Consider the following 14446-nt stretch of genomic DNA (forward strand, 5'->3'; position numbering starts at 1 on the left):
GGGGTCATCTGTCATATGATCAGACCAATAAAAAACAATATTATTGGCAACATCACAGTCTATTGCTTGTCAATCACTGGGTCGTATAACATGGACTGACTGCGGCCTGATCATTTTAGGAAACAAGCTCCTATTAGACGGCCCGAATCGTGCAGTAAGGGCTGAATGGACATCTTTAGCGATGTCCATGCAGCCCTTGCCCAAACACATTACCTCTCCTTCGCTCCTGGTCGTCTCTCCTGTGCTCCACAGCTTCCCGATCCAGGCTGACAGGCCGCTCAGACGCTGCAGCCGCCGGGACCGGGAAGCTGCGGGGCACAGGAGAGAAGACCAGGAGAGGTAAGGTGTCAGGTGTTTGGGGAATCGCCAGCCGTGCATCGCTATTACACACAGCGTTGTGCGGTTGGCACCGGACGATTTTAGGTCCAAAACTAAAACAACAATCAGCCGGCGATCATTGTCATCGGCTGATTGTTGTCTCTATTACACAGAGCGATAATTGGCCGAATTGGCCTGATTTGGGCGATTATCGTTCCGTGTAATAGGACCCTAAGGTTGCCTTTATACGGACAGATTTATCTGACAGAACAAACAGGTCATAAAGAAAAGACTGAGATTTCTCCTCTTCTCAAATCCATTCCTGGCTTTGGCTTCAAAACTCTGTCAGATAAATCTCTCTGTGTAAAGGCATCCTAAAGGCTGTATTCCATGGGGTGATGCAGAGGAGCAAACCAGCGCTGTCAGTGCCCGTTCGCTCCTCGTTCCCCACTTGCTCCCGCCGTCATTACACGCGGCGGCAGTGAGCGGGTGAGTCCGGGAGGGGGGGGGGTGCGCGGAGAGGTGTGGGGGGGCTGCCCAGGTGATCACTAGATTGTCCGGGCAGCCCATAGCACATAGCAGTGGTCTGCTGCCCCCGCTCCTATTCCATGGAGCAACGCCAGCATATTGTTGCTATATGAGTCGTTTGTCTTTCAACATGTTGAAAGACAAACGACTGCAATGATCACCCAACATCGTTCATGACGGCTGATCGATGGGACGATTATCGGCCGTAACAGCCAATAATCGTTCTGTGTAATAGGGCCTTTAGACGTGATTTTTAACCATAAACAATCGCAAGCGAGATCTACCTGAAATCGTTCACCATATTAAGGTCCATTTACACAGAAAGATTATCTGACAGATTATCTGCCAAAGATTTGAAGCCAAAGACAGAAACAGACTATAAACAGAGATCAGGTCATAAAGGAAAGCCTGAGATTTTTCCTCTTCTCAAATCCATTTCTGGCTTTGGCTTCAAATCTTTCTGTGTAAATTGACCTTTACACAGAATGATAGTCGTTAGTTATGATTGATCCGCAATCTATAAAGAATGCATCCGTAATCTGTAATTATTTTTTATAGATCAGGAAAAAAGGAGAAGGTGATAGTAAAATAAGTGGGAATGGTTTAAAATGTTTACAAAACAGATTTGCAGACGTGATGAATGTTTCTTCACAAAAAAAAATAAAAAATTACAGAATTTGCTAAATTTATGGAAGTTCCTATAAACTTCTATGGGAGAATCCGTGTTGCAATTACAGTCCGTACCAGGTCTTGTCGACAATTTTTAAGGATTACGGATCTGTAAAACTACGGACAGTGTGAACAGCCCAATTGGAATAATTAGGACCTAAATTTATCCATAATTGCAGATCCTCAATTACGGACAAACTTGCTGGATGAGAGAATGAAGCCTTAGGTCAGATAGTAATAACCCTTTAATATTTTTTTTTTATCTAGAGCCATTGTACCTTCTAGCCACACTTTTCATTTTACCACAAATGTACTCGCAAAACAGAAAAAATATATATTTGTTTAGTGAAATTGAAAGAATTAAATACATTTTGCTAATTCTAGGGGTTTTCCTTTCTACAGATTTCATACTAAACATGAATTTGCTTAAAGGGCCAGTTCACACGGAGTAAATTTACTGTGTGAACTGGCCCTAAGGGTCACAAGGCTAAAGCCCCGATGTCACACTGTTGGGTGCAGGTCAATGAGGCGGCACTAGGGGGCGCAGTCTTATGAGATGAATTGTCTTGAGGCTGCGGGGTCATGGCCACTTGTGGCGTTTTGGTTATGCGACCCCCGTAGTGACCAATATCGCCATATAATCACAGTCACTAGGCTGCTTTGAGCACCGTTAATGTTCCACGTGCAGCATGCCCGTTGTCCGTCGGATCCAGCACGTGACCCTGTAAGCAGTGCGCCCTCTCTGGTTGTCAGGCCGGTGCCTGCAGCCTGTGTGGTTGGGATCAGTGGTACAGAGGGACCGCACTCAGCAGGGGAGATGTGTGTGCGCCTGCGCAGTTGTTCGTCTCCATAGCAACCCACGCCGAGCCCGACCGTGTACACAGAGCGCGCATGGAGCGGGGAGAGCACCGAGAGGCTGCGGAGACCGCGGGAGGTGAGTGCAGGCACAGCCCCGGTACACCGGACGTTATATCACAGCCCGTGCTGGATACCGGACATCACCCCCGGACTGCATGCACACCCGCCATTAGCTGGATATGTGAGGGGGTACACCCTGTCCTCAGAGTCCCAGAAGGAATATTACTGCTAAATGCTGCCCCACTGCCTGTTATGTGCACCGTGCCACCAGGTGATGCCCCTTCTAATAGTGTGACCCCCACTGATACCCCAATACGGTGTGTGCCCATCACTGGTGCCCCCTATAATAGTGTGCCCATCACTGGTGCCCCCTATAATAGTGTGCCAATCACTGGTGCCCTCTATAATAGTGTGCCAATCACTGGTGCCCTCTATAATAGTGTGCCAATCACTGGTGCCCCCTATAATAGTGTGCCAATCACTGGTCCCCCCTTATAATAGTGTGCCAATCACTGGTGCCCCCTATAATAGTGTGCCAATCACTGGTGCCCCCTATAATAGTGTGCCCATCACTGGTGCCCCCTATAATAGTGTGCCAATCACTAGTACCCACTACAATAGTGTGCCAATCACTGGTGCCCCCTATAATAGTGTGCCAATCACTGGTGCCCCTATAATAGTGTGCCCATCACTGGTGCCCCCTATAATAGTGTGCCAATCACTGGTGCCCTCTATAATAGTGTGCCAATCACTGGTGCCCTCTATAATAGTGTGCCAATCACTGGTACCCACTATAATAGTGTGCCAATCACTGGTGCCCCTATAATAGTGTGCCCATCACTGGTGCCCCCTATAATAGTGTGCCCATCACTGGTGCCCCCTATAACAGTGTGCCAATCACTGGTGCCCTCTATAATAGTGTGCCAATCACTGGTGCCCCTATAATAGTGTGCCCATCACTGGTGCCCCCTATAATAGTGTGCCAATCACTGGTGCCCTCTATAATAGTGTGCCCATCACTGGTGCCCCCTATAATAGTGTGCCAATCACTGGTGCCCTCTATAATAGTGTGCCCATCACTGGTGCCCCCTATAATAGTGTGCCAATCACTGGTGCCCCCTATAATAGTGTGCCAATCACTGGTGCCCCCTATAACAGTGTGCCAATCACTGGTGCCCCCTATAATAGTGTGCCAATCACTGGTGCCCTCTATAATAGTGTGCCAATCACTGGTGCCCTCTATAATAGTGTGCCCATCACTGGTGCCCCCTATAATAGTGTGCCAATCACTGGTGCCCCCTATAATAGTGTGCCAATCACTGGTGCCCCCTATAACAGTGTGCCAATCACTGGTGCCCTCTATAATAGTGTGCCCATCACTGGTGCCCCCTATAATAGTGTGCCAATCACTGGTGCCCCCTATAATAGTGTGCCAATCACTGGTGCCCCCTATAACAGTGTGCCAATCACTGGTGCCCTCTATAATAGTGTGCCAATCACTGGTGCCCCAATAATAGTGTGCCAATCACTGGTGCCCTCTATAATAGTGTGCCAATCACTGGTGCCCCCTATAATAGTGTGCCAATCACTGGTGCCCCTATAATAGTGTGCCAATCACTGGTGCCCTCTATAATAGTGTGCCAATCACTGGTGCCCCCTATAATAGTGTGCCAATCACTGGTGCCCTCTATAATAGTGTGCCCATCACTGGTGCCCCCTATAATAGTGTGCCAATCACTGGTGCCCCCTATAATAGTGTGCCAATCACTGGTGCCCCCTATAACAGTGTGCCAATCACTGGTGCCCTCTATAATAGTGTGCCAATCACTGGTGCCCCTATAATAGTGTGCCAATCACTGGTGCCCTCTATAATAGTGTGCCAATCACTGGTGCCCCTATAATAGTGTGCCAATCACTGGTGCCCCTATAATAGTGTGCCAGTCACTGGTGCCCCCTATAATAGTGTGCCAATCACTGGTGCCCCCTATAATAGTGTGCCAATCACTGGTGCCCCCTATAATAGTGTGCCAATCACTGGTGCCCTCTATAATAGTGTGCCAATCACTGGTGCCCCTATAATAGTGTGCCAATCACTGGTGCCCTCTATAATAGTGTGCCAATCACTGGTGCCCCCTATAATAGTGTGCCAATCACTGGTGCCCTCTATAATAGTGTGCCAATCACTGGTGCCCCCTATAATAGTGTGCCAATCACTGGTGCCCCTATAATAGTGTGCCAATCACTGGTGCCCTCTATAATAGTGTGCCAATCACTGGTGCCCTCTATAATAGTGTGCCAATCACTGGTGCCCCCTATAATAGTGTGCCAATCACTGGTGCCCCTATAATAGTGTGCCAGTCACTGGTGCCCCCTATAATAGTGTGCCAATCACTGGTGCCCCCTATAATAGTGTGCCAATCACTGGTGCCCCTATAATAGTGTGCCAATGACTGGTGCCCTCTACAATAGTGTGCCAATCACTGGTACCCACTATAATAGTGTGCCAATCACTGGTACCCACTATAATAGTGTGCCAATCACTGGTGCCCTCTATAATAGTGTGCCAATCACTGGTGCCCCCTATAACAGTGTGCCAATCACTGGTGCCCCCTATAACAGTGTGCCAATCACTGGTGCCCCCTATAATAGTGTGCCAATCACTGGTACCCACTATAATAGTGTGCCAATCACTGGTGCCCCCTATAATAGTGTGCCAATCACTGGTGCCCCCTATAATAGTGTGCCCATCACTGGTGCCCCCTATAACAGTGTGCCAATCACTGGTGCCCCCTATAATAGTGTGCCAATCACTGGTGCCCCTATAATAGTGTGCCAATCACTGGTGCCCTCTATAATAGTGTGCCAATCACTGGTGCCCCCTATAATAGTGTGCCAATCACTGGTACCCACTATAACAGTGTGCCAATCACTGGTGCCCCCTATAACAGTGTGCCAATCACTTGTGCCCGCTATAATAGTGTGCCCATCACTGGTGCCCTCTATAATAGTGTGCCAATCACTGGTGCCCTCTACAATAGTGTGCCAATCACTGGTACCCACTATAATAGTGTGCCAATCACTGGTGCCCCCTATAACAGTGTGCCAATCACTGGTGCCCCCTATAACAGTGTGCCAATCACTGGTGCCCTCTACAATAGTGTGCCAATCACTGGTGCCCCCTATAACAGTGTGCCAATCACTGGTGCCCCCTATAATAGTGTGCCAATCACTGGTGCCCCCTATAATAGTGTGCCAATCACTGGTTCCCCCTTATAATAGTGTGCCAATCACTGGTGCCCCCTATAATAGTGTGCCAATCACTGGTGCCCTCTATAATATTGTGCCAATCACTGGTGCCCCCTATAATAGTGTGCCCATCACTGGTGCCCCCTATAATAGTGTGCCAATCACTAGTACCCACTACAATAGTGTGCCAATCACTGGTGCCCCCTATAATAGTGTGCCAATCACTGGTGCCCCTATAATAGTGTGCCCATCACTGGTGCCCCCTATAATAGTGTGCCAATCACTGGTGCCCTCTATAATAGTGTGCCAATCACTGGTGCCCTCTATAATAGTGTGCCAATCACTGGTGCCCTCTATAATAGTGTGCCAATCACTGGTGCCCTCTATAATAGTGTGCCAATCACTGGTGCCCCTATAATAGTGTGCCCATCACTGGTGCCCCCTATAATAGTGTGCCAATCACTGGTGCCCTCTATAATAGTGTGCCCATCACTGGTGCCCCCCATAATAGTGTGCCAATCACTGGTGCCCTCTATAATAGTGTGCCAATCACTGGTGCCCACTATAATAGTGTGCCAATCACTGGTGCCCCCTATAATAGTGTGCCAATCACTGGTGCCCCCTATAACAGTGTGCCAATCACTGGTGCCCCCTATAATAGTGTGCCAATCACTGGTGCCCTCTATAATAGTGTGCCAATCACTGGTGCCCTCTATAATAGTGTGCCCATCACTGGTGCCCCCTATAATAGTGTGCCAATCACTGGTGCCCCCTATAATAGTGTGCCAATCACTGGTGCCCCCTATAACAGTGTGCCAATCACTGGTGCCCTCTATAATAGTGTGCCCATCACTGGTGCCCCCCTATAATAGTGTGCCAATCACTGGTGCCCCCTATAATAGTGTGCCAATCACTGGTGCCCCCTATAATAGTGTGCCAATCACTGGTGCCCTCTATAATAGTGTGCCAATCACTGGTGCCCCTATAATAGTGTGCCAATCACTGGTGCCCTCTATAATAGTGTGCCAATCACTGGTGCCCCCTATAATAGTGTGCCAATCACTGGTGCCCCTATAATAGTGTGCCAATCACTGGTGCCCTCTATAATAGTGTGCCAATCACTGGTGCCCCCTATAATAGTGTGCCAATCACTGGTGCCCCTATAATAGTGTGCCAATCACTGGTGCCCCCTATAATAGTGTGCCAATCACTGGTGCCCCCTATAATAGTGTGCCAATCACTGGTGCCCCCTATAACAGTGTGCCAATCAACTGGTGCCCTCTATAATAGTGTGCCAATCACTGGTGCCCCTATAATAGTGTGGCCAATCACTGGTGCCCTCTATAATAGTGTGCCAATCACTGGTGGCCCCCTATAATAGTGTGCCAATCACTGGTGCCCCTATAATAGTGTGCCAAGTCACTGGTGCCCCCTATAATAGTGGTGCCAATCACTGGTGCCCCCTATAATAGTGTGCCAATCACTGGTGCCCCCTATAATAGTGTGCCAATCACTGGTGCCCTCTATAATAGTGTGCCAATCACTGGTGCCCCCTATAATAGTGTGCCAATCACTGGTGCCCACTATAAGGTGTTGCCAATCACTGGTGCCCCATATAACGAGTGTGCAATCACTGGTGCCTCTACTAATAGTGTGCCAATCACTGGTGCCCCCTATACGAGTGTGCCAATCACTGGTGCCCCTATAATAGTGTGCCAATCCTGGTCCCCCTATAATAGTGTGCCATCACTGGTGCCCCTATAATAGTGTGCCAATCACTGGTGCCCCCTATAACTAGTGTGCCAATCACTGGTGCCCTCTATAATAGTGTGCCAATCACTGGTGCCCCCTATAATAGTGTGCCAATCACTGGTGCCCCTATAATAGTGTGCCAATCACTGGTGCCCTACTACATAGTGTGCCAATCACTGGTACCCCCTATAATAGTGTGCCAATCACTGGTGCCCACTATAATAGTGTGCCAATCCCTGGTGCCCTCTATAATAGTGGTTGGGCCAATCCAACTGGTGCCCGCTATAATAGTGTGCAATCACTGTGCCCCCTATAATAGTGTGCCAATCACTGGTGCCCCTCTATAATAGTGTGCCAATCACTGGTGCCCACTATAATAGTGTGCCAATCACTGGTGCCCCCTATAAAAGTGTGCCAATCACTGGTGCCCCTATAATAGTGTGCCATACACTGGTGCCCTCTATAACAGTGTGCCAGTCACTGGTGCCCCCCTATAATAGTGTGCCAATCACTGGTGCCCCTATAATAGTGTGCCAATCACTGGTGCCCTCTATAATAGTGTGCCCTATAATAGTGTGCCAATCACTGGTGCCCCCTATAATAGTGTGCCAATCACTGGTACCCACTATAACAGTGGTGCCAATCCTGGTGCCCCCTATACACAGTGTGCCAATCACTTGTGCCCGCTATAATAGTGTGCCCATCACTGGTTGCCCTCTATAATAGTGTGCCAATCACTGGTGCCCTCCTACAATAGTGGTGCCAAGTCACTGTGTACCCCACTATAATAGTGTGCCAATCACTGGTGCCCCTATAACAGTGTGCCAATCACTGGTGCCCTCTATAACAGTGTGCCAATCACTGGTGCCCCCTATAACAGTTGGCCAATCACTGGTGCCCCTACAATAGTGTGCCAATCACTGGTGCCCCCTATAACAGTGTGCCAATCACTGGTGCCCCCGATAATAGTGTGCCAATGACTGGTGCCCTCTACAATAGTGTGCCAATCACTGGACCCACTAGAATGTGTGCCAATCACTGGTGCCCCCTTATAATAGTGTGCCAATCACTGGTGCCCCCTATAACAGTGTGCCAATCACTGGTGCCCTCTATATAGTGTGCCCATCACTGTGCCCCCTATAATAGTGTGCCAATCACTGGGGGGCCCCTCTATAATAGTGTGCCATCACTGGTGCCCCCTATAACAGTGTGCCAATCACTGGTGCCCTCTATAATAGTGTGCCAATCACTGGTGCCCCTATAAAGAGTGTGCAATCACTGGTGCCCTCTATAATAGTGGTGCCATCACTGGTGCCCCTATAATAGTGGTGCCAATCACTGGTTGCCCCTATAATAGTGTGCCAGTCACTGGTGCCCCTATAATAGTGTGCCAATCACTGGTGCCCCCTATAATAGTGTGCCATCACTGGTGCCCCCTATAATAGTGTGCCAATCACTGGTGCCCTCTATAATAGTGTGCCAATCACTGGTGCCCCTATAATAGTGTGCCAATCACTGGTGCCCTCTATAATAGTGTGCCAATCACTGGTGCCCCCTATAATAGTGTGCCAATCACTGGTGCCCCCTATAATAGTGTGCCAATCACTGGTGCCCCCTATAATAGTGTGCCAATCACTGGTGCCCCTATAATAGTGTGCCAATCACTGGTGCCCTCTATAATAGTGTGCCAATCACTGGTGCCCTCTATAATAGTGTGCCAATCACTGGTGCCCCCTATAATAGTGTGCCAATCACTGGTGCCCCTATAATAGTGTGCCAGTCACTGGTGCCCCCTATAATAGTGTGCCAATCACTGGTGCCCCCTATAATAGTGTGCCAATCACTGGTGCCCCTATAATAGTGTGCCAATGGACTGGTGCCCTCGACAATAGTGTGCCAATCACTGGTACCCACTATAATAGTGTGCCAATCACTGGTACCCACTATAATAGTGTGCCAATCACTGGTGCCCTCTATAATAGTGTGCCAATCACTGGTGCCCCCTATAACAGTGTGCCAATCACTGGTGCCCCCTATAACAGTGTGCCAATCACTGGTGCCCCCTATAATAGTGTGCCAATCACTGGTACCCACTATAATAGTGTGCCAATCACTGGTGCCCCCTATAATAGTGTGCCAATCACTGGTGCCCCCTATAATAGTGTGCCAATCACTGGTGCCCCCTATAACAGTGTGCCAATCACTGGTGCCCCCTATAATAGTGTGCCAATCACTGGTGCCCCTATAATAGTGTGCCAATCACTGGTGCCCTCTATAATAGTGTGCCAATCACTGGTGCCCCCTATAATAGTGTGCCAATCACTGGTACCCACTATAACAGTGTGCCAATCACTGGTGCCCCCTATAACAGTGTGCCAATCACTTGTGCCCGCTATAATAGTGTGCCCATCACTGGTGCCCTCTATAATAGTGTGCCAATCACTGGTGCCCTCTACAATAGTGTGCCAATCACTGGTACCCACTATAATAGTGTGCCAATCACTGGTGCCCCCTATAACAGTGTGCCAATCACTGGTGCCCCCTATAACAGTGTGCCAATCACTGGTGCCCTCTACAATAGTGTGCCAATCACTGGTGCCCCCTATAACAGTGTGCCAATCACTGGTGCCCCCTATAATAGTGTGCCAATCACTGGTGCCCCCTATAATAGTGTGCCAATCACTGGTTCCCCCTTATAATAGTGTGCCAATCACTGGTGCCCCCTATAATAGTGTGCCAATCACTGGTGCCCTCTATAATATTGTGCCAATCACTGGTGCCCCTATAATAGTGTGCCCATCACTGGTGCCCCCTATAATAGTGTGCCAATCACTAGTACCCACTACAATAGTGTGCCAATCACTGGTGCCCCCTATAATAGTGTGCCAATCACTGGTGCCCCTATAATAGTGTGCCCATCACTGGTGCCCCCTATAATAGTGTGCCAATCACTGGTGCCCTCTATAATAGTGTGCCAATCACTGGTGCCCTCTATAATAGTGTGCCAATCACTGGTGCCCTCTATAATAGTGTGCCAATCACTGGTGCCCTCTATAATAGTGTGCCAATCACTGGTGCCCCTATAATAGTGTGCCCATCACTGGTGCCCCCTATAATAGTGTGCCAATCACTGGTGCCCTCTATAATAGTGTGCCCATCACTGGTGCCCCCTATAATAGTGTGCCAATCACTGGTGCCCTCTATAATAGTGTGCCCATCACTGGTGCCCCCTATAATAGTGTGCCAATCACTGGTGCCCCCTATAATAGTGTGCCAATCACTGGTGCCCCCTATAACAGTGTGCCAATCACTGGTGCCCCCTATAATAGTGTGCCAATCACTGGTGCCCTCTATAATAGTGTGCCAATCACTGGTGCCCACTATAATAGTGTGCCCATCACTGGTGCCCCCTATAATAGTGTGCCAATCACTGGTGCCCCCTATAATAGTGTGCCAATCACTGGTGCCCCCTATAACAGTGTGCCAATCACTGGTGCCCTCTATAATAGTGTGCCCATCACTGGTGCCCCCTATAATAGTGTGCCAATCACTGGTGCCCCCTATAATAGTGTGCCAATCACTGGTGCCCCCTATAACAGTGTGCCAATCACTGGTGCCCTCTATAATAGTGTGCCAATCACTGGTGCCCCTATAATAGTGTGCCAATCACTGGTGCCCTCTATAATAGTGTGCCAATCACTGGTGCCCCCTATAATAGTGTGCCAATCACTGGTGCCCCTATAATAGTGTGCCAATCACTGGTGCCCTCTATAATAGTGTGCCAATCACTGGTGCCCCCTATAATAGTGTGCCAATCACTGGTGCCCTCTATAATAGTGTGCCCATCACTGGTGCCCCCTATAATAGTGTGCCAATCACTGGTGCCCCCTATAATAGTGTGCCAATCACTGGTGCCCCCTATAACAGTGTGCCAATCACTGGTGCCCTCTATAATAGTGTGCCAATCACTGGTGCCCCTATAATAGTGTGCCAATCACTGGTGCCCTCTATAATAGTGTGCCAATCACTGGTGCCCCTATAATAGTGTGCCAATCACTGGTGCCCCTATAATAGTGTGCCAGTCACTGGTGCCCCCTATAATAGTGTGCCAATCACTGGTGCCCCCTATAATAGTGTGCCAATCACTGGTGCCCCCTATAATAGTGTGCCAATCACTGGTGCCCTCTATAATAGTGTGCCAATCACTGGTGCCCCTATAATAGTGTGCCAATCACTGGTGCCCTCTATAATAGTGTGCCAATCACTGGTGCCCCCTATAATAGTGTGCCAATCACTGGTGCCCTCTATAATAGTGTGCCAATCACTGGTGCCCCCTATAATAGTGTGCCAATCACTGGTGCCCTCTATAATAGTGTGCCAATCACTGGTGCCCTCTATAATAGTGGTGCCAAATCACTGGTGCCCCCTATAATAGTGTGCCAATCACTGGTGCCCCTATAATAGTGTGCCAGTCACTGGTGCCCCCTATAATAGTGTGCCAATCACTGGTGCCCCCTATAATAGTGTGCCAATCACTGGTGCCCCTATAATAGTGTGCCAATGACTGGTGCCCTCTACAATAGTGTGCCAATCACTGGTACCCACTATAATAGTGTGCCAATCACTGGTGCCCACTATAATAGTGTGCCAATCACTGGTGCCCTCTATAATAGTGTGCCAATCACTGGTGCCCCCTATAACAGTGTGCCAATCACTGGTGCCCCCTATAACAGTGTGCCAATCACTGGTGCCCCCTATAATAGTGTGCCAATCACTGGTGCCCACTATAATAGTGTGCCAATCACTGGTGCCCCCTATAATAGTGTGCCAATCACTGGTGCCCCCTATACTAGTGTGCCCATCACTGGTGCCCCCTATAAACAGTGTGCCAATCACTGGTGCCCCTATAATAGTGTGCCAATCACTGGTGCCCCTATAATAGTGTGCCAATCACTGGTGCCCTCTATAATAGTGTGCCAATCACTGGTGCCCCCTATAATAGTGTGCCAATCACTGGTACCCACTATAACAGTGTGCCAATCACTGGTGCCCCCTATAACAGTGTGCCAATCACTTGTGCCCGCTATAATAGTGTGCCCATCACTGGTGCCCTCTATAATAGTGTGCCAATCACTGGTGCCCTCTACAATAGTGTGCCAATCACTGGTACCCACTATAATAGTGTGCCAATCCAGCTGGTGCCCCCTATAACAGTGTGCCAATCACTGGTGCCCCCCTATACAGTGTGCCAATCACTGGTGCCCTCTACACTATGTGCAATCACTGGTGCCCCTATAACAGTGTGCCAATCACTGGTGCCCCCTATAATAGTGTGCCAATCACTGGTGCCCCCTATAATAGTGTGCCAATCACTGGTTGCCCCCTTATAATAGTGTGCCAATCACTGGTGCCCCTATAATAGTGTGCCAATCACTGGTGCCCCCTATAACAGTGTGCCAATCACTGGTGCCCCCTATAATAGTGTGCCAATGACTGGTGCCCTCTACAATAGTGTGCCAATCACTGGTACCCACTATAATAGTGTGCCAATCACTGGTGCCCCCTATAATAGTGTGCCAATCACTGGTGCCCCCTATAACAGTGTGCCAATCACTGGTGCCCTCTATAATAGTGTGCCAATCACTGGTGCCCCCTATAACAGTGTGCCAATCACTGGTGCCCTCTATAATAGTGTGCCAATCACTGGTGCCCTCTACAATAGTGTGCCAATCACTGGTGCCCCCTATAATAGTGTGCCAATCACTGGTGCCCCCTATAACAGTGTGCCAATCACTGGTGCCCTCTATAATAGTGTGCCAATCACTGGTGCCCTCTACAATAGTGTGCCAATCACTGGTGCCCCCTATAACAGTGTGCCAATCACTGGTGCCCTCTATAATAGTGTGCCAATCACTGGTGCCCTCTATAATAGTGTGCCAATCACTGGTGCCCTCTACAATAGTGTGCCAATCACTGGTACCCACTATAATAGTGTGCCAATCACTGGTGCCCCCTATAACAGTGTGCCAATCACTGGTGCCCCCTATAACAGTGTGCCAATCACTGGTGCCCTCTATAATAGTGTGCCAATCACTGGTGCCCTCTACAATAGTGTGCCAATCACTGGTGCCCCTATAATAGTGTGCCAATCACTGGTGCCCTCTATAATAGTGTGCCAATCACTGGTGCCCCTATAATAGTGTGCCAATCACTGGTGCCCTCTATAATAGTGTGCCAATCACTGGTGCCCCCTATAATAGTGTGCCAATCACTGGTGCCCCTATAATAGTGTGCCAGTCACTGGTGCCCCCTATAATAGTGTGCCAATCACTGGTGCCCCCTATAATAGTGTGCCAATCACTGGTGCCCCTATAATAGTGTGCCAATGACTGGTGCCCTCTACAATAGTGTGCCAATCACTGGTATCCACTATAATAGTGTGCCAATCACTGGTGCCCCCTATAATAGTGTGCCAATCACTGGTGCCCCCTATAATAGTGTGCCAATCACTGGTGCCCCCTATAATAGTGTGCCAATCACTGGTGCCCCCTATAATAGTGTGCCAATCACTGGTACCCACTATAATAGTGTGCCAATCACTGGTTCCCCCTATAATAGTGTGCCAATCACTGGTGCCCCCTATAATAGTGTCCCAATCACTGGTACCCGCTATAATAGTGTACCAATCACTGGTGCCCTTTATAATAGTGTGCCAATCACTGGTGCCCCCTATAATAGTGTGCCAATCACTGGTACCCCCTATAATAGTGTGCCAATCACTGGTGCCCTCTATAATAGTGTGCCAATCACTGGTGTCTTTTATAGTGTGCCAATCACTGGTGCCCCCTATATTAATATGCCAATCACTGGTGTCTCTTATAGTGTGCCAATCACTGGTGCCCTCTATAACAGTGTGCCAATCACTGGTGCCCTCTATATTAATGTGCCAATCACTGGTGTCTCTTATAGTGTGCCAATCACTGGTGCCCTCTATAATAGTGTGCCAATCACTGGTGCCCTCTATAATAGTGTGCCAATCACTGGTGCCCCCTATAATAGTGTGCCAATCACTGGT

At 48.9% G+C, this 14446-nt stretch overlaps 1 protein-coding gene across 2 annotated transcripts in view; it reads left to right on the forward strand.

Annotated features, from left to right (window-relative positions):
* Window positions 1–2293: 2293 nt before the first annotated feature.
* PPP1R42 (protein phosphatase 1 regulatory subunit 42) overlaps window positions 2294–14446 on the forward strand; it is a 34553-nt gene continuing 22400 nt past the window's right edge. The window contains exon 1 of one of the 2 annotated variants that reach the window (XM_069959980.1): window positions 2294–2449. The gene's annotated coding sequence lies outside the window, so the exon portion shown is untranslated. Of the gene's footprint in view, window positions 2450–2477; window positions 2645–14446 lie in introns of those variants that run through there. The other variant, XM_069959981.1, reaches the window with a different exon arrangement.

The sequence above is a fragment of the Dendropsophus ebraccatus genome, chromosome 2 (genome assembly GCF_027789765.1).
Source record: "Dendropsophus ebraccatus isolate aDenEbr1 chromosome 2, aDenEbr1.pat, whole genome shotgun sequence".
Taxonomy (NCBI): domain Eukaryota; kingdom Metazoa; phylum Chordata; class Amphibia; order Anura; family Hylidae; genus Dendropsophus; species Dendropsophus ebraccatus.